General features: G+C 43.6%; 2 long non-coding RNA genes across 2 annotated transcripts in view; one reads left to right on the plus strand and one right to left on the minus strand.

Moving 5' to 3' along the window:
* Window positions 1-23,697, minus strand: part of LOC309347984 — a 155,442-nt gene that overhangs the window by 96,153 nt on the left and 35,592 nt on the right. The gene's annotated exons all lie outside the window — the stretch shown is intronic.
* Window positions 1,759-17,535, plus strand: LOC309347989. Its single transcript, XR_014159111.1, has 4 exons — window positions 1,759-1,866; window positions 12,753-12,837; window positions 16,590-16,677; window positions 17,199-17,535. It is a non-coding gene; the product is annotated as an uncharacterized lncRNA (long non-coding RNA).

The following is a 23,697-nucleotide window of genomic DNA, read 5'->3' on the forward strand; positions in this document are numbered from 1 at the left end:
GTGCTTGATACAACTTTGGTAATGAAGGTGGCCTTGTAACTGCAGCGCTACTGGCTGGAGAAATAAAATGCAATAATGGCATACACATCCTTTCAAAGCAGCAGAGAATACTAACCAAGGAGAATAGTTAGAAGGCACCACTTCTAATGAAGTAGTGTCTTCAGTATATAGTATGTCTGGGGCTCACTAACTCTTCTCTGCTTTTTGAAGGGACTGTGGGCAACCAAAGCTAAACAAATAGAAACAGCTCTGATTCTTTGCTTTCTCCCTCTGACAACCTTATACAGACCCTCCAAGTGTTCCTATTTTCCAGGGACAGTCCCAGACTAACAGAAGCCCTCTCAATTTCTGACTGGATCCAATAATGTCCCACTTTTCCTTAGGATGTCCCTATTTTCATGGGAGAAATGTTGGAGGATATGGAGTTATGTGACCTCAAAGACAAAAAGGTAAGTAACTATACAACCTGTGCACTGCCCTGAGTTCTGCGGGTATAGGGCGGTATATAAATTCTAACAACAACAAACACCATTAGAAAACATCTGAAGGCAGCCCTGTATTGGAAAGCTTTTTAATGTTTAATGTTTTATTATGTTTTTATATAAGTTGGAAGCTGCCTAGAGTGGCTGGGGCAACCCAGTCAGACAGACAGGTCAGGTATATTATTATTATTATTATTATCAATGTTGTCCCTATTTTCATTGGAGAAATGTTGTAGGGTATGCTTATACAGAAAAGCTTTGTGCCTTTGTCTCAGTCTTCAACCAATCAAATCACTAGTACAGTGGGCGCTTGGGTTGTGAACATGATCCATGCGGGATGCATGTTTGCAACCTGCAGCGTCCGCAACTCGCAGCGGCGCGTCTGCACACGCACGGGTTGCGATTCGGTGTGTCTGCGCATGCACAAAGCATGATTTAGCGCTTCTGTGCATGTGCGGCTGCTGAAACCTGGAAGTAACCCATTCCGGTACTTCTGGGTTTCGGAGGTCTGCAACCTGAAAAAACGCAAACTGAAGCATCTGTAACCCGAAGTAAGGTTTTGTTTCTGAAGGGAACCTTTTCAGCACTTTCAGTTTCTGTTCTGCTGGGTTAACTTTTGGTTTCTATTCTTCACCACCCCTTTACCTGCCCCTCAAAAGAGGAGGTCCAGCATCGCCCCCTAAGCTCATCTCCTGATCATAGAAAGGCACCACAATTCTGTCGGGAGGTGGTTGTTGTTCTTGTTGTTGTTGTTTTACAAGCAAGTGAAACAAACAAACAAACAAACAAACAAATAAGGAAATCCTGTCAAACGCCTCTCTGGAATGACAGGATGAGCTTCTGAAACTATGAGAAACAGCTCATGCCTTTTCCGGTTCAGACTGGGCCATTTATCATCTGAGGAGTACCTGGCGAAGAAGGTGGAAAGCACACGCCTAAGTTAGACCACCACCCATTTACATCCCTGGCAAATTCTGGTGGTCATTGTCAGGCCCTGCTTGGGGATATAATGGCTCACTTAAACCCTGGGCTCTTTGAGATGAACTTGGGAGATCTCTCAAGTCCTGCAGCAATGAGTATGATCCAAAATAGCAGTGCCCAATCAATGTTGTTCTTTTGTAGCCTCTGGAAACATTCCAGGGTGGTGGTGATAGATTTGCTTATATTAATGCTTCCCGTTGAGAATGAACTTCCGGGGTTATTTCAAGACATTTTAAAGCATTCCAGCAAATCCTATAAATGTTGTTTTCACTGTCTGCTTTTCCCAAGGAAAAAAATCGTGCCGTTTACAGCCATAGAAAGACTGCTGGATTTTTCATTCTTTTAATCTTTGTGGCATGTTGGGCAGACCACCAGCAGCTGCTTATCAGCTGGCTGACATCAGGTAAAGAGCCAGCCTTATATGTTTTATTTACATTTTAAAAAATAGGATGTGGAATATCTCAGCAAGTTCCTGAGAGACCCACGAAACGTATACCATGGGTTATAGAAGCACATCTAATTAGATTTGACAGTATAACCTTCCTGTAGCATGCCTAGGGTATCCCCTCAAGAAATAGCTGGTTTCAAGATCAGCATCCTTGAATGCACTTCTGCATAAGGCTTTTCTCTCCCCCAACCCCCACAAGTGATTTTTTTTTTTTGTAGTGTGTGTGTGTTTGTGTGTGTGTAAATCTAGACAGCATCTTAAAAAGCAGAGACATCACCTTGCCAAAAAAGGTCCATATAGTTAAAGCTATGGTTTTCCCAGTAGTGATGTATGGAAGTGAGAGCTGGACCATAAAGAAGGCTGATCACCAAAGAATTGATGCTTTTGAATTATGGTGCTGGAGGAGACTCTTGAGAGTCCCATGAACTGCAAGAAGATCAAACCTCTCCATTCTTAAGGAAATCAGCCCTGAGTACTCACTGGAAGGACAGATCCTGAAGCTGAGGCTCCAGTACTTTGGCCACCTCATGAGAAGAGAAGACTCCCTGGAAAAGACCCTGATGTTGGGAAAGATGGAGGGCACAAGGAGAAGGGGACGACAGAGGACAAGATGGTTGGACAGTGTTCTTGAAGCTACCAGCATGAGTTTGACCAAACTGCGGGAGGCAGTGAAAGACAGGAGTGCCTGGCGTGCTCTGGTCCATGGGGTCACGAAGAGTTGGACACGACTAAACAACAACAACAAACCCAAACAAAGAGTGTTGGATTTGACCAGAGGAGCTCCAGGTTCAAATCCCTGCTCTGCCACAAAGCTTGGGCCAGGAAAGTCATTGCAGCCTAACTCACCTTGATGGAGGATTCAAAAAAAAGAACCGAAAAGCCTTTTGTGTGCACTTCAGATGACTATAGGCGGCATACAAGGGAGTAAGAGATAAGCCACTCTTCAGTTTGCAAGAGCAGTGTATACATTGGTTGAGAGGCTGGGCTGTCAATGGAAGCAATGGCATGGAAAGCTATCAGCTACAGACCGGTGGGTCCTTTCAGTACAGCAATTTTAATTTTTTTAGTTAAAGGATTTCCTCTCATCTGTTCCAACAGTTCAAAGCAACCAAAATCAGAATAAAACCCTGAGTTTTATATATTCTAAAACACCCATTATTATTTTTCAGTGACACCAGAGGGGGCTTGGATGAGGCAGGGGTATCTCTCCTCTTAGCTCAATCTGACTGTGCTGGGCTCTGTTGCTGCAGTTTCTTGCTTCACCAGTCGAAAGTGTGGATAGGCAGATGCACATACAGTGGAACCTCAGGTTAAGTACTTAATTCATTCTGGAGGTCCGTTCTTAACCTGAAACTGTTCTTAACCTGAAGCACCACTTTAGCTAATGGGGCCTCCTGCTGCTGCTGCGCCGCCGGAGCACAATTTCTGTTCTCATCCTGAAGCAAAGTTCTTAACCTGAGGTACTATTTCTGGGTTAGCCGAGTCTGTAACATGAAGCATATGTAACCTGAAGCGTATGTAACCCGAGGTACCACTGTATTGTTATGTACTGAAGTTCTCACCCTGGGCCAGCAGGGGGATACTGTAGATAGTTTTCACTCAGGTCCGCATATCCAAATAAGGAATTGAAATTGACATTCAGTGATTGGACAGTTACAGAAAGTTGTTACTGTTGCTTTGTAGTGGAGCTCTATATAAGCAGGTTGGCTGAACCCTTCAATTCAGTTCTGTTCTGGCCTGTGAATAAACAAGAGCTGTCTGAAGAATTGCTGTGTCGTCTGATATGTTCACCCACAACTTAACACATATGATTTGCTGCAACAGTGCAAATATATTAGCCATTCCCAGACCATCCACTGGACCAATCCTGCAAAAGCTGCACCTGTCTTCCCACGAACATAAGAAGCTGCCACATAATAGACAAAGGTCTCGAGACACAAGCCTGTTACCTAAGATCATTTTAACTGAATATGCCAGGGATTGAATTTAGGAATTTCTGCATTCAAAGTATGCTGGGTCGAGCCATGACATTTTGGCACCTGGGGCGAAATCACAACATGGCAATCCCCCCCCCCAGGAAGGAGGAGGAGGGGAGTGAAGATCTATATCAGGAACAAAGGGGGAATAAAAATCTACATTGGGATCTGCTGCCCCTGTGGATCCTGCCGCCTGAAGTGGTCCCCTCACTATGTCTAATGGGTGGGCCGGCCGTGAAAGCATGGACCCTGCCCACTGAGCTTTATCTGAAAGTTGGACTTCACCGCAGCATCAGCCTAATTATATTAGTAAACCTTGCTCACTGGAAGGACAGATTGTGAAGCTGAGGCTCCAATACTTTGGCCACCTCATGAGAAGAGAAGACTCCCTGGAAAAGACCCTGATGTTGAGGAAGATGGAGGGCACAAGGAGAAGGGGATGACAGAGGACGAGATGGTTGGACAGTGTTCTCGAAGCTACCAGCATGAGTTTGACCAAACTGTGGGAGGCAGTGGAAGACAGGAGTGCCTGGCGTGCTCTGGTCCATGGGGTCATGAAGAGTTGGGCACGACTAAACAACAACAGCCTGATACTTCACTGGCACCAAGGACCAGCCCTGGAATTCTGCACTTGTGAACTGATTGTGGTGGAAGAGCCACAAAACCAGAGAAGTGTATGGGGTTGCCTGTGAACGGTGTATTCGTCTGCCCGGGGAGAATCATCCTGAGATGGTCTCTCTGCTAATCATCAATCTCCCTCTGCAGGCAACGTTTCTGTTTAATAGCTGATAGAGCATCTCAGAGGGGACTTCCCTTCCGTCCCCCTTTGTTTAAAATGAAATATAATGGACCTGGACTTATCAGTGTCTCTAAATGCATTTTCTGCGCTTTATCCCTGCTAAGGGATTTGGTCTATCCTAGTGAGTACGTGCAGAATGGAATCTGAGCTTGGTATAATTTGATCCATCAATTTAACATTAGATTAATATGCAGAGAGGTCTCTTTTGTGGATTAAGGAAAAAACCCAGAAGGGGAAACACTTATTAATTTAAAATGGACTTGAGAAATGGAATGGAGCTGCTCCTATTAGTATCTGCCATAGAGCTCAATCGTTGCTTTGAGCATAGCCTTGCAACAATTAGGTGGGTATTAAAGCAGATCTACAGTTATCCAGAGAAGAGACAGTCTTGACCATCTCCAGGTTTCATGGAAGAATGTAGCCATTCCAAAGTGAGACTTCCCAGGACTTCAGAAAATTTATGGGGAGATGAAACCCATTGCTCCATGTTAACCAGATTTTAGTTGAAAGGTATGCTGGGACACAGCTCATGTTTTCAAAATCACACTGATCAGAATCTTCCAAGGATAGATAGGATATTTAAGCCATGACAGCTCAGGTGTTTTGCTTTTTAAATAAAAACACTGAAAGCAATACAAGGGATATTCAAAAGCTAGAGAGCCGTACTCTTGTATGCTTAGAACTTTGGATTGCTGGCATTTTGTGTCAAGTTATAAAACCAATTTGCTGGTTTTTATGCCTGAGACCGAGGGATGCGGGTGGCGCTGTGGGTTAAACCACAGAGCCTAGGACTTGCCGATCCGAAGGTCGGCGGTTCAAATCCCCACGACGGGGTGAAGCTCCCGTTGTTTGGTCCCTGCTTCTGCCAACCTAGCAGTTTGAAAGCACGTCAAAGTGCAAGTAGATAAATAGGTACCACTCCGGCGGGAAGGTAAACGGCGTTTCCGTGCACTGCTCTGGTTCGCTAGAAGCGACTTAGTCATGCCGGCCACATGACCCAGAAGCTGTATACCGGCTCCCTTGGCCAATAAAGTGAGATGAGCGCTGCAACCCAAGAGTCGGCCACAACTGGACCTAATGTTCAGGGGCCCTTTACCCTTATGCCTGAGACCACTACTTATTTAGACAATGTACAGGATGCTCTAAAGAGGCATAAAAGAAAGGAAAGGAAAAGGGAGAAAGGTTATATGCCCCAAGGCAATCTGAATTTTGACAGGGCTAAGGGGAGAGGTGCAACAGAGGGTGATGAGAGGCAAAGGCGACTATGAGCATGTGCAGTGTGCATACATAAACTTTGTTTCAGATGGGGATGGAGACTAAGGAGGTAACTCAAAGCCTGTTTAAAACTTAATCCAACCCAGCTGGATTAAGAGCAATTCCTTCAATATCCCACCAACTACAGATAGCTTCCTTCATTTCATCCTGTCACTACATGCTCTTTTTCCTACCTGCAATGGGGGAAGATGTATTTTTGCTCTCCTCCAGAGGGAAATCTCCATTTTGAAAAGGACTATAGATATTTGTAACATTTAAGGATGATTGACTGCATGTCCTTCAGCAGTGTATCAGCTGAATCCTGGCAAGACTTTTGGTGTGAGTAAAGCCTGTATTTTCTTGCTTACTAAGCAGTCTGAGGGTGATTCCTTTGTTAAGAGGGAAACATAAAATGGGGGAAGATAATCCAAGTCTTCCAAAAGCATCCATAATTGTTCTATGCAACCTTGTCCTAATCGCTTCTAGCAATAAGCTGTGCACTGATGATTTCAAACTCTGCTGGAAAAAAATATTTACATTCTCACACAAGTGAGAAAGAGGAAGGATAACTACTAAACAAAATATCCTCTCGCTATCAGAATCCACCCAACAAATTTTAACCTCATGGCACAGGTTCCTCAACTCAAATGCTCACATCCAAGCACATTATAATAAGCTATTATGGGGTTCACTGGAAGGGCAGATCCTGAAGCTGAGACTTCAATACTTTGGCCACCTCATGAGAAGAGAAGACTCCCTGGAAAAGACCCTGATGTTGGGAAAGATGGAGGGCACAAGGAGAAGGGGACAACAGAGGACGAGATGGTTGGACAGTGTTCTTGAAGCTACCAGCATGAATTTGACCAAACTGCAGGGGGCAGTGGAAGAGAGGAGTGCCTGGTGTGCTCGGTCCATGGGGTCACGAAAGTCGGACACGACTAAACAACTAAACAACACAACAACATCATTATGGGGCTCAAGAAGACCTCCCATGCTACTTTCTCCCCACTTCTCTCTTTTCGCCAAATGCCACCTTCAACATTCAATGGCTCAGCTGCGCTCAGCTGCAGGCTTAACTGACCCAGATCCAAACACAATCTGCTCCACTGCCAATTCCATAGTGCTTTCCCCCTGACTGGTGTGGAAGTGACAAATGCCGACAGAAACCAATGGAGAACTTCTGGGTGCAAGTGTTGCTGTGGTTGGGCAGGAGTTTCTTCCACGCCCACCAGAACAGGAAGTAGCAGTACAGAAAGGGAGTTCCTGGCCATTCCATGAACCCCCATTTGAAGCACGTTGGCGTCCACAGTCAACAAAAAAGCTATGCCGCACTGCCTCTGAAATAAGGGGAAAATAAAAACATTAAGTGTAAAGGCTGGAAGAGAAAAGGCAGAATATGAATATACTGTGGGAAAGCTATGGTTTCTGAGAGATAGTCCTGGCTGTGAAGAGATGGGTCCAGAGCCGTTCCCATATTACTTTCGCTGAGTGAATAGGTTGTGGTGGTATCAGGACATTGATCTGCATTCAGTCTGCACACAGCCTTTGAAATGGAAGCTTGTACTCTGCAGTCTTAAGAGGCTTTTGGACTCTAAATGGGTCTTTTGCTACCTCTGCAGGTATTGTTGTGTATGGAGGCAATTACATGAAACATAACTTCTCCCCACTTTATTCCCTTGCCTTTTCTAATAACCTGTATTTTAATTAAAAACAGCAATTTACAGTGCAGTTCATTTATAACAACATAATCCATGGTAATCGCAACGCAATAAATTTATGTTTTAAGTAAAATTTTAATGCTCCGAGCAGCTGGGTCTCTGAAGTGTGGAAATAGCTAACATTTTTCACTTGGTGCGATGCATCCCGTAGAAAGCCCCACACTTTAATTACAGAGACACCACAGCCAAGGGATGGAGAATTGAGTGATTATAATAGTAAAATGAGAAATGATTTGTTTGCAACTTGCAGTAAATCTAGAAAATATCTAAACAACATGGAGCGACAATTTGCAATGAGCTGGACAAAAACACATAGGTTGATCATTCAGAAAGGTAAACTGCTGAATAAGGTACATGAGAATAATGATGGATTTCATCCCCCCAAAATGTATAAGACACATCAAATTATAAACTTGCATAGTTGGTCAAATTTTTATGGCTGAGTGTTCTGATTTCCTCTTTGTGTATGAAAAAAATCAATAACCTTATTCCAGCTGAACCAGAATCCAATTTTATAATTCACATATGGCTGGTAAAGAACGTAAGAACTGACTTGCTGAGCCAAACCAAAGGTCCACCTAGAACCCCACATCTCACCTAGAACCCTGTGTTCCAGTCAGATGTTCACTGAAGGGGTCACATTCAATTATTTGTTTCCAACATTTTGTAATTAAAAATATACTACCTCTGTACCCTAAAATGTCATTTTTAGCTGGCATGACTATTACCTACTGATAGCCCATCCACCATGAATTGATCTATTCCTTCTAAAAACACCATCTGTACTAATGGCTGTCAATGGATTATACAGGGGTCAGCAAACTTTTCCAGCAGGGGGCCGGTCCACTGTCCCTCAGACCTTGTGGGGGGCCAGACTATATTTTGAAAAAAAATAATGAACAAATTCCTGTGCCCCACAAATAACCCAGAGATGCATTTTAAATAAAAGGATAGATTCTACTCATGTAAAAACATGCTGATTCCCGGACCATCTGCAGGCTGGATTTAGAAGGCGATTGGGCCGGATCCAGCCCCTGGCCTTAGTTTGCCTACCCATGGATTAAGATAATCAGATGCTGAACAAGAAGTGATTGTATACCCTATAGCAAGAAAATGAAAAAGGATTCATAAATGAGTGCCTGGGCCTGAGCAAAGAGATCTGCAGGAATCTGTACATCATTTTACAGGCTTAGTATCTATAAGAAATGCTTTTTTTAAAAAATAAAAAAATTAACCCTTCATCCTGCAGATAAACACATTATACCTGGGATCTTAATGTGACTAACCAGGAATGTAACAATCAAATATGGGGATTAGAAGCAGATAATCAAACCTGATCACTATATCCAATTAAATAAATGAATATTTGCTCAGTTCTTTCACTGGGCATGTTCCCTTCTCAAGCATTTATTCCATTTAGACATGGATCTATAGAATATGTGATAACAAATATCACAAAGATAACACCTCAGTTCAGTATTGAAACAAAGAGAAGGTAGAGTGATAGAAAGTAAATACAGTGGTGCCTCGCAAGACGAAAATAATTTGTTCCGCGAGTCTCTTGATCTAGCGGTTTTTTCGTCTTGCGAAGCACGGCCATTAGCGGCTTAGCGGCTTAGCGCTATTAGCGGCTTAGCGGCTATTAGTGGCTTAGCGGCTTAGAAAAAGGAAAAGAAAAAAAACTCGCAAGACTCACAAGACGTTTTCGTCTTGCGAAGCAAGCCCATAGGGAAATTCGTCTTGCGAAGCACCTCGAAAAATGGAAAAAACTTTCATCTAGCGAGTTTTCCGCCTTGCGAGGCATTCGTCTTGCGGGGCACCACTGTAGGTGGATGTGAAATAGCTGAGGATACTATTTCTCTAGAGCAGGACTGGGGAAAACTATCAGAATCGTAGAGTTGGAAGGGGTCCTGAGGGTCATCTAGTCCAACCCCCTGCAATGCAGGAATCTCAACTAAAGCATCCATGGTAGATGGCCATCCGTCCTCTGCTTAAAAACCTCCATGGGAAGAAAGCTATCACGTTCTGAGGAGTCCATTCCACTGTTGAACAGCTCTTACTGAGAAAGTTCTTCCTGATGTTTAGTCGGAATCTCCTTTCTTGTAACTAGAATCCACTGGTTTGAGTCCTACCTTCCGGAACAGGAGACAACAAGCTTGTTCCATCTTCCTTGTGACAGCCCTTTAAATATTTGAATATGGCTATTAATCATCCTCTTATCCAGGCTAAACATACCCAAGTCCTTCAACCATTCCTCATAAGGCTTGGTTTCCACACCCTTTATCATCTTGGTCGCCCTCCTCTGTACACATGCCAGCTTATTACTATCCTTCTTATATTGTGGTGCTCAGGACTGGACACAGTACTCTAAGTGTGGTTTGACCAAGGCAGAATAGAGTGGGACTATTACTTCCCTTGAGCTGGACGATAGACATCTGTTGATGCAGCCTAGAACAGCATTAGCTTCTCTTTTTCTTTGTCAGCGCGTCACACTGTTGATTCATGTTAAGCTTGTGATCTACTAAGACCCAGTAGATCAGGCATAGGCAAACTTGGCCCTCCAGATGTTTTGAGACTACAATTCCCATCATCCCTGACCACTGGTCCTGTTAGCTAGGGATGATGGGAGTTGTAGTCTCAAAACATCTGGAGGGCCGACTTTGCCTATGCCTGCCGTAGAACCTTTTCACACGTACTACGGGCAATCCAGGTGTCCCCCATCTTATATTTGTGCAGCTGGTTCTTCCCGCGTAAGTGCAGATCCTTACATTTGTCCATACTGAAATTCATTTTGTTACTTTTGGCCCAGTTCTCCAATCTGTTATGGTCACTTTGAATCCCAACTTGGTCTTCTGCAGCATTGGCTACTCCTCCCAGTTTGGTGTCATCTGCAGATTTGATGAACATCCCCTCAGTTCCTTTGCCCACGTTGTTTATAAAGATGTTGACTAACAATGATCCCAGGACAGAAGTCTGCAACACCTTACTGGTCACTTTTTTCCAGGATGATCAAGAATAGGGTCAGCAAACTTTTTCAGTCGTGGGCTGGTCCACCGTCCTGCAGACCATGTGGTGGGCCAGACTATATTTTGAAGGGGGAAAAATGAACAAATTCCTATGCCCCGCAAATAACCCAGAGATGCATTTTAAATAAAAGGACACATTCTACTCATGTAAAAACATACTGATTCCTGGACCATCTGCGGGCCGGATTGAGAAGGTGATTGGGCCGCATCCGGCCTTAGGTTGCCTACCCCTGATCAAGAACCATTAGTGAGGCTCAGTCTATGGGCTCAGTCAGTCAACCTGCTACAAGTCCACAGTTACCGGTACCTCATCCAGCCCACATTTACCAACTTCTCGGCAAGAATATCATGGGGGACTTTGTCTAACTGAAACCTATGACACTCCAGCTGATGTCGCACAATCACTCCCATCATTCCTGATCATTGGCCATGGTGAATGAGGCAGATGGGAGACCGAGTCCAGCAATGTCTGCTCAATGACTCCATCCAGCAGCAAGTTTCCCCAGTCGCCATTTCCTAAGAAGCATCTCTTATGCCATTCCTTGTCCCCCAAAATATTCTACGCCCATTACAGTGGTGCCTCGCAAGACGAAAAGAATCCGTTCCGTGAGTCTCTTCGTCTAGCGTTTTTTTCGTCTTGCGAAGCAAGCCCATTGACGGCTTAGCGGATTAGCGCTATTAGCGGCATAGCAGCTTTTAGCGGCTTAGTGGATAAGCGGCTTAGCGGCTTAGAAAAAGGGGGGGAGGAAAAAAACCCCGCAGGAACTCGCAAGACATTTTCGTCTTGTTTTCGTCTTGCGAGTTTTCCGTCTTGTTTCGTCTTGCGAGTTTTCCGTCTTGTGAGGCATTCGTCTTGCGGGGCACCACTGTAATCTTACTCCTATTATACTTCCCTTCTCTATATCTGAGATCATCTTGTTGGTTTCCAAATGCAAAGTGTGGACAAAGACTTTGCATCACTGTAATGTTTCTCTTTTGCACCTTGTGGTTTTCTACCACTTAAACGCAAATCATTAATTTGTGAATCCAGTCCCAACCTCAGATCCATTGATCCCTTACCCTAGACTAGGGATGGGGGACCTGTGGCGCTCCAGGTACGGCTTGACCACAATTTCCATCAGCCTCAGCCAGCATGGTGAATGGGCAGGCATGGTGAAAGATGTAGTCTTGTAACATCTGGAGGACCAGAGGGTCCCCATCCCTGTGGCCAAACCATAGCTGATTAATAATTGTCTCTATTCCTGTACTAAACTCTACACTGATTTTGCCAGCCTGTCTCTGCTGCTTTCTCTGCTTGTTCTAAAAGTATCGCTTGTAGAGCAAAACTCAGACATGACAAGTATGACACAAATCCACACTTCTGATTAACTCCAATATCATTGACACCTTTCCTAATCCATGTATGTGGCAGAAGGAAACCTGTGAGTGGCTATAGCTGCTTCTGATTTTCTTTCCTCATGACACAAATCTCGAAATCAGTCCATGGCAATATGACATTTCAGTAGTTAGAAGCATGTCAATTTTTTTTGTCAAAATTCGCTATATGGAATGGGTTCAGGAAAACTGGATGCCCTGCTACTGTCTCTGTAATGAAACTGACATGAAATTGGCATTTGGATGATACCTTCGAGCCTATGGCAGTACTGATATTCTTTGTTTTCTATCCTGCTGTGATTTCTAGCTGAATTATTCTGTAGATTTCTGAATTAGAGCAAAACCCTACTAAACCTTTCTTGCCAGAGAGCACAGTGGGCTAGAGGGGGGAATGAATACTTACCAATAACTCTGGTAACTGTGGAATACAGACATGGTACAAAGCTGGGCAGATGTCATTACTACATTTATCAAATATATTTATTTATTACAAGATTAATTGTGCACACTGGCCTTGTATTGACTCTAGTTAAGCCTCACCAACACTATAACCAGGGACTTTTGTTGAAGCCTCTGTTTCAGCCCCTGCTGACTTATTGAAGGTCTCTGTTTGATGTCCTGTCCTGGAATCTTCCTCCTACCGGGTGCCAGAGCCTAGCATTATGCAAACCACCTCTCACTTTTTCCTCCTCAGTGATGTAGACTGGTTCTCTCCTTGACTCTTCAGCCTGAGCTAGGAATACCTCAGTCAACAAGCCACTCTGAAGCATTTCCTCTCAGTGAGCATCTTCTTTCTTCTTCCACAATCCTTTTCTCCCATGGTCGTCTTCTTCTGGCTCTATAGCACAAACACCAACCAATGCATGCTGATGCTGTGTGACCAGCCCCCATCTGTCAATCACAGTGTCTAAGAATTCTAAACCTGCAGCCACCAATCAGAGTTGTGCATAAAACCCCTCCTCAACTATCAGTTAAGGTCCTCCAGTGAAAGTTGAACCAACTTTCACTGGACCAAACAGAAGACTTCCCACACCAGACACTTACAGTGTACATTAAAGGTAAAAGGTAAAGGACTCCTGGACGGCTAAGTCCAGTCAAAGGCGACTATGGGGTTACGGCGCTCATCTCGCTTTCAGGCCAAGGGAGCCGGCATTGGTCCACAGACAGCTTTCCAGGTCATGTGGTTAGCATGAATAAACAGCTTCTGGTGCAACCGTGACAGAAGCCAGAGTGCATGGAAACGCCGTTTACCTTCCCGCCACAGCAGTACCTATTTATCTACTTGCGCTGGCATGCTTTCAAACTGCTAGGTTGGCAGGAGCTGGGACAGAGCAATGGGAGCTCACCCCATCATAGGGATTCGAACTGCTAACCTTCTGATTGGCAAGCCCAAGAGGCTCAGTGGTTTAGACCACAGCACCACCAGCATCCCACAATGTACATTATAATACAAATAGCAGAATACACAATGCCAGTTGAAACACAGTTTATGAGAACTGGATTTGTTTGCAGTGATGACATGCTTAGCATGGCAAATGCAGTAAGCAGAATTGTGCAACTCATTTATTGAAGGGATCTATCGACTGTTTCCCCACCAAAACGTAACAGGTGGCTTAGAAAACCTGTGAGCAATAAAACAAGTTGCAAACAGTAATAAAAGCAATGGTGCCATACTACAGTAAAAAACACAGAAATATGGGGAGGGGGAGAAACCCTGCAGATTTTAAATTTTCACGCAGCGCAAAATGTATGCATAAAAATCAGTAAGAAGACTGTAACAGCTTGTATGAACAAAGAGCCTCCGCTCTCCCATAGAGAAAGGGAGAGGCCATCAAAGAAGGGGATTAGATGGGAGAAGGAAATCCTGAGGCAATTCTGGTCCTAAAACATATACAGCAGGAAAAGCCATCACCAGCATTTAAAGACAAATGGGGAGCCAATGCAGTACAGTAGTACCTCGGGTTACAGACGCTTCAAGTTACAAACGCTTCAGGTTACAGACTCCGCTAACCCAGAAATAGTATCTCAGGTTAAGAACTTTGCTTCAGGATGGGAACAGAAATCGCACGGCGGTGGCGCAGAGGCAGCAGGAGGCCCCATTAGCTAAAGTGGTGCTTCAGGTTAAGAACAGTTTCAGGTTAAGAACAGACCTCTGGAACGAATTAAGTTCTTAACCTGAGGTACCACTGTACTGTAGTTTCAACACAGTTTCAAAAATTCAACTGAACATTTAAAAGAGTGTAAACTGAGGCAGGCTTTTGTGAAGCTGTACACTCTCCATAACTGTCAACCTTCCCTTATTTGGCGGGAAACTCCCTTATTCCAGCGCCGTTTCCCGCTGCTATCCCGGATTGTTGATATCCCGTAAATTTCCCGGATTTCAGAGGAAGCAGCTCCTCTCCCTCCCTGCCGGCCAGGGAGGCCCCTCAACTGTGTTGCTCGGCTGCGTTGCTCACCAATAAGGAGTCTGAGAACGACTGGGGGATGGAGTTTGCATGCCTTATGCCGATCAAATTGGCCGCGTTGCCTGGGGACTCGCCTTTGCTTCAGTGCTTCCCAGCGGAGAGGTGACGGTGTGGTTTTCCTTGCTGCTGTATCCCTTTGCCGGGTTGCTGCACTGTGGGAACCACTGCTTGAGGCTTCGTTTGTGAAATATACTCAGAGTCAAGAGTGGATTTCATGCTCTTTATTCAGCTCATAGTGGTGAGGAGGAATGGAAGTTCCCCCACAGTAACTGCTTTACATACATTATTTACACAATGGGCTGCACGTGATTGGTTAATTCCGGGATTCTCCTGTAGGCCAATCAGGTTGTGGATTCACTTCCATCTGGAGCTGGATTGGGTGGCTCCTGCGGACCAATCATACTGCTGCATTGTTCTAGGACCAATCAGACTGCTGCATTTTGGATCCTATTGTTCTAGGACCAATCAGACTGCTGCATTTTGGATCCTATTCAACTCAGTACATAACAGTTTGGCTGCTGGCTGGGCTTTCTGCCTTTGGCTCGGAGGGGCTCTACTGTGTGTGTGTGTGTGTGTGTGTGTGTGTGTGAGAGAGAGAGAGAGAGAGAGAGAGAGAGAGAGTGTGAATGTGTCACTTAAGCTGATAGTAGGAATATTGTAGCTTCACACACTTACCTTCACACAATGTGTAATTAATTTGGGGAATTTTTTTACCGCAGGATATGGTGAGGTCAGTACTTGAGATTTGCAAGGGGATCTGAGAGATGAATGGGAGATACGGTTTGTCAGTATTAATGGACAGCTAAATAGAAACTTAACCCCAAAAGTTAGGACCAAGATTCAAATCCTGACTGGGTAACTTTGCTCACCAGTAACCTTGAACCATGAGGACGAGATGGTTGGATAGTGTTCTCGAAGCTACCAGCATGAGTTTGACCAAACTGCGGGAGGCAGTGGAAGAGAGGAGTGCCTGGGAGAGGTGAGGCTGCTGATCCCTTATTTTGGCTGCTGATCCCTTCTTTTCAAATCTGAAAGTTGACAGCTATGTCTTGGACAGTTGGGTCTTTGGAAGCCCAAAGAGATGTGTCTGCAAGAGAGAGAGGGATGTGCTCATTCCTCCCATTGAAACCAACAGGCCTCTTGGTGCAACCCTTTGCCGCACCCTAACCTGCTAGAGAAGAAAGCCTGCAGGCTAACGCTCCAGTGGCATAGCATGGGTTGTCAGCACCCGGGGCAAGGCAAGTAATTTGCACCCCCTAACCCATGGATTTGCGCCCCCTAACCCGTGGATTTGCGCCCCCTAACCCTAACCCTCAGATGTTGCGCCCGGCCCCCCCCTGCACCCCCCACGCTACGCCACTGTAAAGCTCTCTGCTCTCAGTTGAGCTTACAGTAAGCCCACAATTTACCTGGGGGTTATGTTATGGGGATTGCGCCTAAAGCCAAAATTTCGAACAATCAAAACACATGAGGTGCAATGGCAGGTGGGATTACAGTACCAAATACTTTCCCCCCAGACACCTGTCCCCTCTCTTCCCCCTTTAATTTTTTTATTTTTGCCAAGCACATAAAGCTGAATGCACACAAGTTAAATGCATGTTAGCTGCGGGCTTACTGTACTGAAACTTAAGCATACATTGGATTTCAGCCTTGATTTCTTCTTTGAAATCAATGGGTCATCAGTGATTAAATATTTGGTTGGGTGGTGCCAATTACTGTTGTGGCATAACTAGCCTGAAATGTCTAGTTCTGCAGCGCATGGTTTGCTTGAAGCTGACTTTCCTTGGTAGAAGACCGGGGCCTTTCAACATTAGCATGCACCCTTTATTCAAATGAAAAGATACCGTCTCTGGGAATGCTCCGCTTTTGTGCGTGGGTGGGGGCTGGGGCGCAGGGAGAAAGCATTTGGTTCTTTTATATTATTACTCCTTTTTCCATTTTTCCATTTGTCATTGATATATGTGGCGCAAAAGTAAAAAAAATGCAAACATTACATAAAGGCTGAGTAAATATACATTAAGGAGGACTAAGCCATCAAGTGATTTTACTCTTATCTGCATTTGCAGGTTGGTTAGATTCATCAATGTATGTGCAGCCAAACTCCATAATTCAATTCCTTTGGTGGAAGGGGAAAGCAGAGAAGGTAGCTTGGAGGTGACATCCTGTATACTCTACTGTAAAATCTTGCAAAGTTTTTTTTTTAAAAAAAACTATTATTATTTTCAAATATCTGTTTAGCCATTGGGGCAAAGTAGCGGAACTAATTTTAAGGACATTTCCCAAACATTTATTTAGATAAAAGATTGATAACAGTAAAAACTCTAAAACCGGCAGCTAGATAACTAGCTTTTATTAATGACCTGCCATACACCGTGGCCGGATAATTAAAGTTTTTTTTTTCCTTTTTACACCCCAAAGGAAGAGAGTGGACAAATTTATTTGATAGTTTGATAACCACGGGACACTGGTTGAAAACTATTGATATAATCAGAGCTCATTCGATTTGCTCGCGACAGACACTCCTATCAGTTAATTTCACCTGTGAATAGTTAATTATTCCCTGGATGCATATAGTTGATCCATTAATAAAATTTGACTATGTCATAGGTTTTCCTTTCTTTTGTTGCCCTCATGTGCATTTTTATCTATGGGAATCTCTCCCCTTTTTCTTGCAGTGGAAGACAGATGTTAGTGGTGTGGATATTTCAGCAGGGCCGCATTATAAATGGCATGCAGCGCGGATGAGGAACGCTCTCCTCGCCTGAAAACGACTGGGCCTGGGTACATAATGAAGGCTCCGAAGCATGAATGATAAACATTTTTCATTTGCAAGCCCTGCTTATGGGGCTGCACTTCCCATTACCTTAAGCAAGGGGAAAGGGGGTCTCATTTTGGCAGGGGCACAAAATACTTTCAAGACAGGAAGGAACATTCACAGAGTCGACCCTTAGCTTCCTGTTTAATTCTACTTTCTCAATCTGTATTTGTTAAAATTATTGCACTTAGCTTTGCAGTTGAGAGAGCCCCGATGTAAAAAATTGCTTTGGTGTGTGTGTGTATCACATTAATTTGTTGTTGTTGTTTAATTGTTTAGTCGTGTCCGACTCTTCGTGACCCCCTGGACCAGAGCACGCCAGGCACTCCTGTCTTCCACTGCCTCCCGCAGTTCGGTAAAACTCATGTTTGTAGCTTCGAGAACACTGTCCAACCATCTCGTGCTCTGTCGTCCCCTTCTCCTTGTGCCCTCCATCTTTCCCAACATCAGGGTCTTTTCCAGGGAGTCTTCTCTTCTCATGAGGTGGCCAAAGTATCGGAGGCTCAGCTTCAGGATCTGTCCTTCCAGTGAGCACTCAAGGCTGGTTTCCTTAAGAAATCAGTACATTTCCGAGCACAATTCAAAGTGTTGGTGCTGACCTTTAAAGCCCTAAATGGCCTCGGTCCAGTATATCTGCAGGAGCGTCTCCACCCCCTTCGTTCTACCCGGACACTGAGGTCCAGTGCAGAGGGCCTTCTGGCGGTTCCTTCACTGCGAGAAGACAAATTACAGGGAACCAGGCAAAGGGCCTTCTTGGTAGTGGCATCTACCCTGTGGAACGCCCTCCCACCAGATGTCAAAGAGAACAACAACTACCAAACTTTTAGAAGACATCTGAAGGCAGCCCTGGTTTAGGGAAGCTTTTAATGTTTGTTATATTAGTGTATTTTACTATCTGGTTGGAAGCCGCCTAGAGTGGCTGGGGAAGCCCAGCCAGATGGGCGGGGTATAAATAATTTAGTATTATTATTATTATTATTATTATTATTATTATTATTATTATTATTGGATAGGTTTGATCAAGAGTCTCCTCCAGCATCATAATTCATTAACATTAATACCTTGCATTTTCCCCATCAGTGTATATGTGTTTCCCAAGGGCTCATCTATTCAAGCACCGATCAGACATGCTTAGCTTCAGAAAGGTACCAGTACAATGCAACGTATTTGTTTAAAGTCATAGGTTTTAATACAAATAAGAAACTGACAATATCCAACAATGCATATCTAGGGATATAGTATTTGAAGAATTGGACTTTTCCAAATCTGTTATGAAGTGACCGATCTATGCCTACAGCTGTAAACTAGAACCTAGTTAACCCTTGGTTTTTCCACTTCCCAAATATTACAATGCAGCTGAAATCTTTGGCAGGCTTTGAATAACTCTTGCAATGTTGCCAAGACTTTGGATATTTTGGGTGACTATAATTTGGAAGAACTGCAATATGCAGTTGATTAAGATATTTAAATGACCCATAGAGTGGAGGAGGGAAGTCGTAAGATTCGGAAGAATCTTGTTTTATTTTGAAATTTAATTTAATTGTGTTAAATGTGTCGTTTTTTATGTATGCAACAACAGCAGCAAGGATACTTATTGCAAAGTATTGGAAGACACAAGATTTGCCCACCTTGGAAGAATGGCAGATGAAAGTAATAGACTACATGGAGATGGCAGAAATGACTGGCAGAATCCGAGACCTGGGAGAAGAATTGGTGGAAGAGGACTGGAAGAAGTTCAAAGATTACCTGCAGAAACACTGCAAAGTTTACGAATGTTAAAATGATGTTGGATATGACAATATTATGGCATTAGTGATACAGTTTGAAAAAGTATGTAAAAATGTAATAGAAAAGGGTAAAAGACTAAAGTTATATTATGTCAAAAGTAAAATAATATGTTAAAGGGGTTTAAAGTACAAGCAGGAAGATCGGAGACATATTAGAACGATTCTAATAATTAGAAATGAGTTTTAAAAGAGGGTAAGGATTTGCTGTTCTGATTGGGTAAAGAGGAACACAAAAAAGGGAGGTGTGAGGAAGTAAAGAAAGAAGGATAAGTAAGTATGAAGTTAAAAATCGGAGTTTTTATTTTTCTTTTTAGATTGGTGTAATTTTATTTTTTTGTATTTTTTTATTTTTCTGTATTTTTGACTATGTTTGTTTTTCTTCATTTGTGTTGTAGTTATTTGGTTTTTTTCTGTAAAAGCTTAATAAATATATTTTTAAAAAAATATTTTGTAAATATTTTTTTTAAAGCAACATGAGTTATTCCCAAAATATAATTATGAATGAGCCTTACATATGTGCCTTAATAGTGTGTGGGCTTGCTTTTGCTGGGTAATCTAATTTATATTAGGTCTAATTTGAGACAAGAAAACTCTCATCTCCTCATCAACACAAAGAAGCCTTTTTCTTTTCAGATATGACAGAGTTGAAAATCCCTGTTCACAAAAATATGTCATGGGGAACAGCAGAAGACTAGCCAATGCTCTTGAAGAGAGTTGTGGATATTTGTTTCTGGTTGTACATATGTCCATACTACACTGAAATATTTAAATGTTTCTTTGATTGTCCTTGAACCTTCCTACCACACTTGCCATCCTCTCCTGCCACAGCAGTGTGGTGCACCGCACCCTTTGAGAACCACTGCAATAGTAATAATTTAGAATAATAATAATAATTTATTATTTATACCCCGCCCATCTGGCTGGGTTTCCCCAGGAACTCTGGGCGGCTTCCAACAAAATATTTAAAAATACAAAAAAAAAAAAAAAAAATCAAACATAAAAAAACTTCCTTAAATAGGGCTGCCTTCAGTTGTCTTCTAAAAGTTGGATAGTTTTTTATCTCTTTGACATCTGATAAGAGGGAGTTCCACAGGGCAGGTGCCACTACTGAGAAGGCCCTCTGCCTGGTTCCCTGTAACCTCACTTCTCGCAGTGAGGGAACCGCCAGAAGGCCCTCGGTACTGGACCTCAGTGTCTGGGCTGAATGATGGGGGTGGAGATGCTCCTTCAGGTATACTGGTCCGAGGCCCAGGTGGTTAGGAAACTGCCGTTGCCAGATCTCTCACTGGCACTACCTGGTTTAAGAACCCCCAGTTATCAGGATGTTGGGTGTGTGATATGTCTGGGTGAGGGGTGATGAATCTGTTGAATCCAAAGTTATTCACTTTCCCAGTTAAATAGCCTAGAGGTGGAGTAGGAAAAATGCTCTCCTTTCTCTCTGGAAGCCTCTCAAAAGAAAATCCTCAGATAATTTCTCAGAATATCTTTATCAGCCCAATAATTCCTCTATATATACCAGGCTTTCCAAACTATGTGTTACTTATAGCATACAATTCCAGTACAGTGGTACCTCGGGTTAAGTACTTAATTCGTTCCAGAGGTCTGTTCTTAACCTGAAACTGTTCTTAACCTGAAGCACCACTTTAGCTAATGGGGCCTCCTGCTGCCACCACACCGCCGGAGCACGATTTCTGTTCTCATCCTGAAACCAAGTTCTTAACCTGAGGTACTATTTCTGGGTTAGCGGAGTCTGTAACCTGAAGCGAATGTAACCCAAGGTACCACTGCATGCCAAACTGCAGGTTTCCTGTGGTTGTTTTCTTTTCTTTTCTTTGGTAATTTGTTAATTATGTGTATATTCTACATTTTCTCCGAAGGAGTTCAGGACAGCATTGTATCGCACTTCCCTCCCATCACCCATCTTCAACCCAGCAAAGTAGATTTATCAATCTATTTATTTCAGACTTTTAAACCAGCCCTTAAGCTCCCAGAGCGGAGAATACATAAAACAAAACAATGCACTGAAAAGGATATTTCACTGGCAATACAATTCTTCATAAAAATCATGAAATGGCAAAACCACCAGGGATCAGCAGCAATTGCATGCCCTTGGCTTCTTCTTCAAAATACTGAGGTTTACCCTCCTTTTCCTGGGATCTTAGCTGGGATTTACCCCACCTCTTCCCATTATTTTAAATGATACACAGTCACTCCTATCATACTGAAAGTGGTTATAGAAAAAAAATGCATTTAAGAGCATGTGCATTGTTTCAAATCTTAAAATATCAAACCCCTAAAGCTTTGTTAAGCTGGCTTTACACCCCCCCCCACACCTTTTAGAAGATTCTGCCTTGTTTTTCTCATTAGAGCCAGGGTGGTGTAGTGGTTAAGAGCGGTGGACTCGTAATCTGGTGAATCGGGTTCGCTTCCTCCACATGCAGCTGCTGGGTGACCTTGGGCTAGTCACACTTCTCTCGGTCTCTCAGCCTCTCTCACCTCACAGAGTGTTTGTTGTGGGGAAGGAAGGGAAAGGAGATTGTTAGCCGCTTTGAGACTCCTTAAGGGGAGTGAAAGGTGGGATATCAAGTCCAAACTCCTCCTCCTCCTCTTCCTCCTCTAGATTGCAGCAGCTCCCCTGAAATTTAGCTCATTTATGATTAGCATGGGATGCGGGTGGCGCTGTGGGTTAAACCACAGAGCCTAGGACTTGCCGATCAGAAGGTCGGCAGTTCGAATCCCCGCGACAGGGTGAGCTCCCGTTGCTTGGTCCCTGCTCCTGCCAACCTAGCAGTTCGAAAGCACATCAAAGTGCAAGTAGATAAATAGGTACCACTCCAGCGGGAAGGTAAACGGCGTTTCCGTGTGCTGCTCTGGTTCGCCAGAAGTGGCTTAGTCATGCTGGCCACATGACCTGGAAGCTGTCTGTGGACAAACGCCGGCTCCCTCGGCCTATAGAGCGAGATGAGTGCGCAACCCCAGATTCGGTCATGACTGGACCTAATGGTCAGGGGTCCCTTTACCTTTACCTTCATGATTAGCATGTTCTCTAAGGACAACACAGTTTGTTGGACTTGTGCACTTGAGTGGAATGAATGGTCCACAGACAATGTTTCACCAACATCTATATAGGACTTGGAAATTAATCTCCCAGATGGCAGTACCTTTGAGGTCTCTTCAGGAATTCTTTTGGGCAACCTTGACCCACCGCCATTTTGGTCAGTTCCAGGGACAAGCGCTCTTTCTCTGAGTCAATATTTTGGGTCACCGGCTGCATATTCTTTTCCAGAATTCCTCCTTTTTTGAAGAAATGATAATTAATCATGGGGATCAGTTGGATGCTGTTGGGATGGCTCTAACTTGGAAATTAAACAAGCTATTTATTTACTCCTTTGTTATCAAGGAGTTCTCTGGAATTCCTTCAGCTTGCTTCAGCAGTTCTGTTTTGGTGCTGCCCCCTAGTGGGGAGATTCTTATCATGCCTATACAAAAAGATCTGGAACATATAGGGATGGATAAATTTGGCAGCTTGGATTTCTCATTGTTTTGTTTTTCCTGTCTTAAATTTGTTTTGTCCCACTTCCACATCAGTTTTCGATTAAAAAATTAAATATACATTTCAATGCACATTTCTCCTAATACAGTGGTACCTCGGGTTACATACACTTCAGGTTACAGATTCCGCTAACCCAGAAATAGTGCTTCAGGATGAGAACAGAAATCGTGCTCCGGCGGCGTGGCAGCAGCAGGAGGCCCCATTAGTGGTGCTTCAGGTTAAGAACAGTTTCAGGTTAAGAACGGACCTCTGGAACGAATTAAGTACATAACCTGAGGTACCACTGTATGTACATTTTGGTTTATATAATTTTGCATAAGTGAAGCAATTTTCATGAGTATACAGTTAATGCGTTTCTGCACATTGTTTTCGCAACATTCAGAAAAGTAGGAATGTCAAAGGACAGCTGTGTTTCAGCTCCTATTTTTGGTTCAGGAAGTGCAAATTTAGTAAAGGTGGCAGAGGAATAACTAACCTCCTGATCTAAGCGTCTGGGTTTATAAAGTCACAATCCTAATATTTGATTCATGGTCCTGGAAGGGATTAGAACTAAGAAATGGTGTCCTTCTGCTTAGCTCTGCTTGCTCGGGCTCTTCTGCCTGTTTCTCCTGGCGGTATCCAATGTGCCCTGAAATGGGTTGTTACCCCCTCCAGGTAAGTGGATAAGAAAGGACCTTGTCTGTAGCTTTACAGTCTTTTTTAAAAAAACCTTACAGACATACAAGGGTTGAGAAAGGGAGTAGGGAAGAACTGTGACTGAATTTAAGAAGACTGAAAACATTCACCTGGTCTCTCAGAACTTTGATGTTAGTTAGCTGTATTTAAGTTAGGTTCTTTGGAAGCTGCAATTTAGATTTTTGTGGGCTACCTTGATTTTTTTAAATAGGAGGAAAAGGAAGGAAGGAAGGAAGGAAGGAAGGAAGGAAGGAAGGAAGGAAGGAAGGAAGGAAAGGGATTTTAGTAGTAGTGCACTGGCTACACAATATAGCTAATACATGTCTAAGAGGAGGAGGAGGAAA

This window comes from Podarcis erhardii (assembly GCF_964252035.2).
Source record: "Podarcis erhardii genome assembly, chromosome: 8".
NCBI lineage: Eukaryota > Metazoa > Chordata > Lepidosauria > Squamata > Lacertidae > Podarcis > Podarcis erhardii.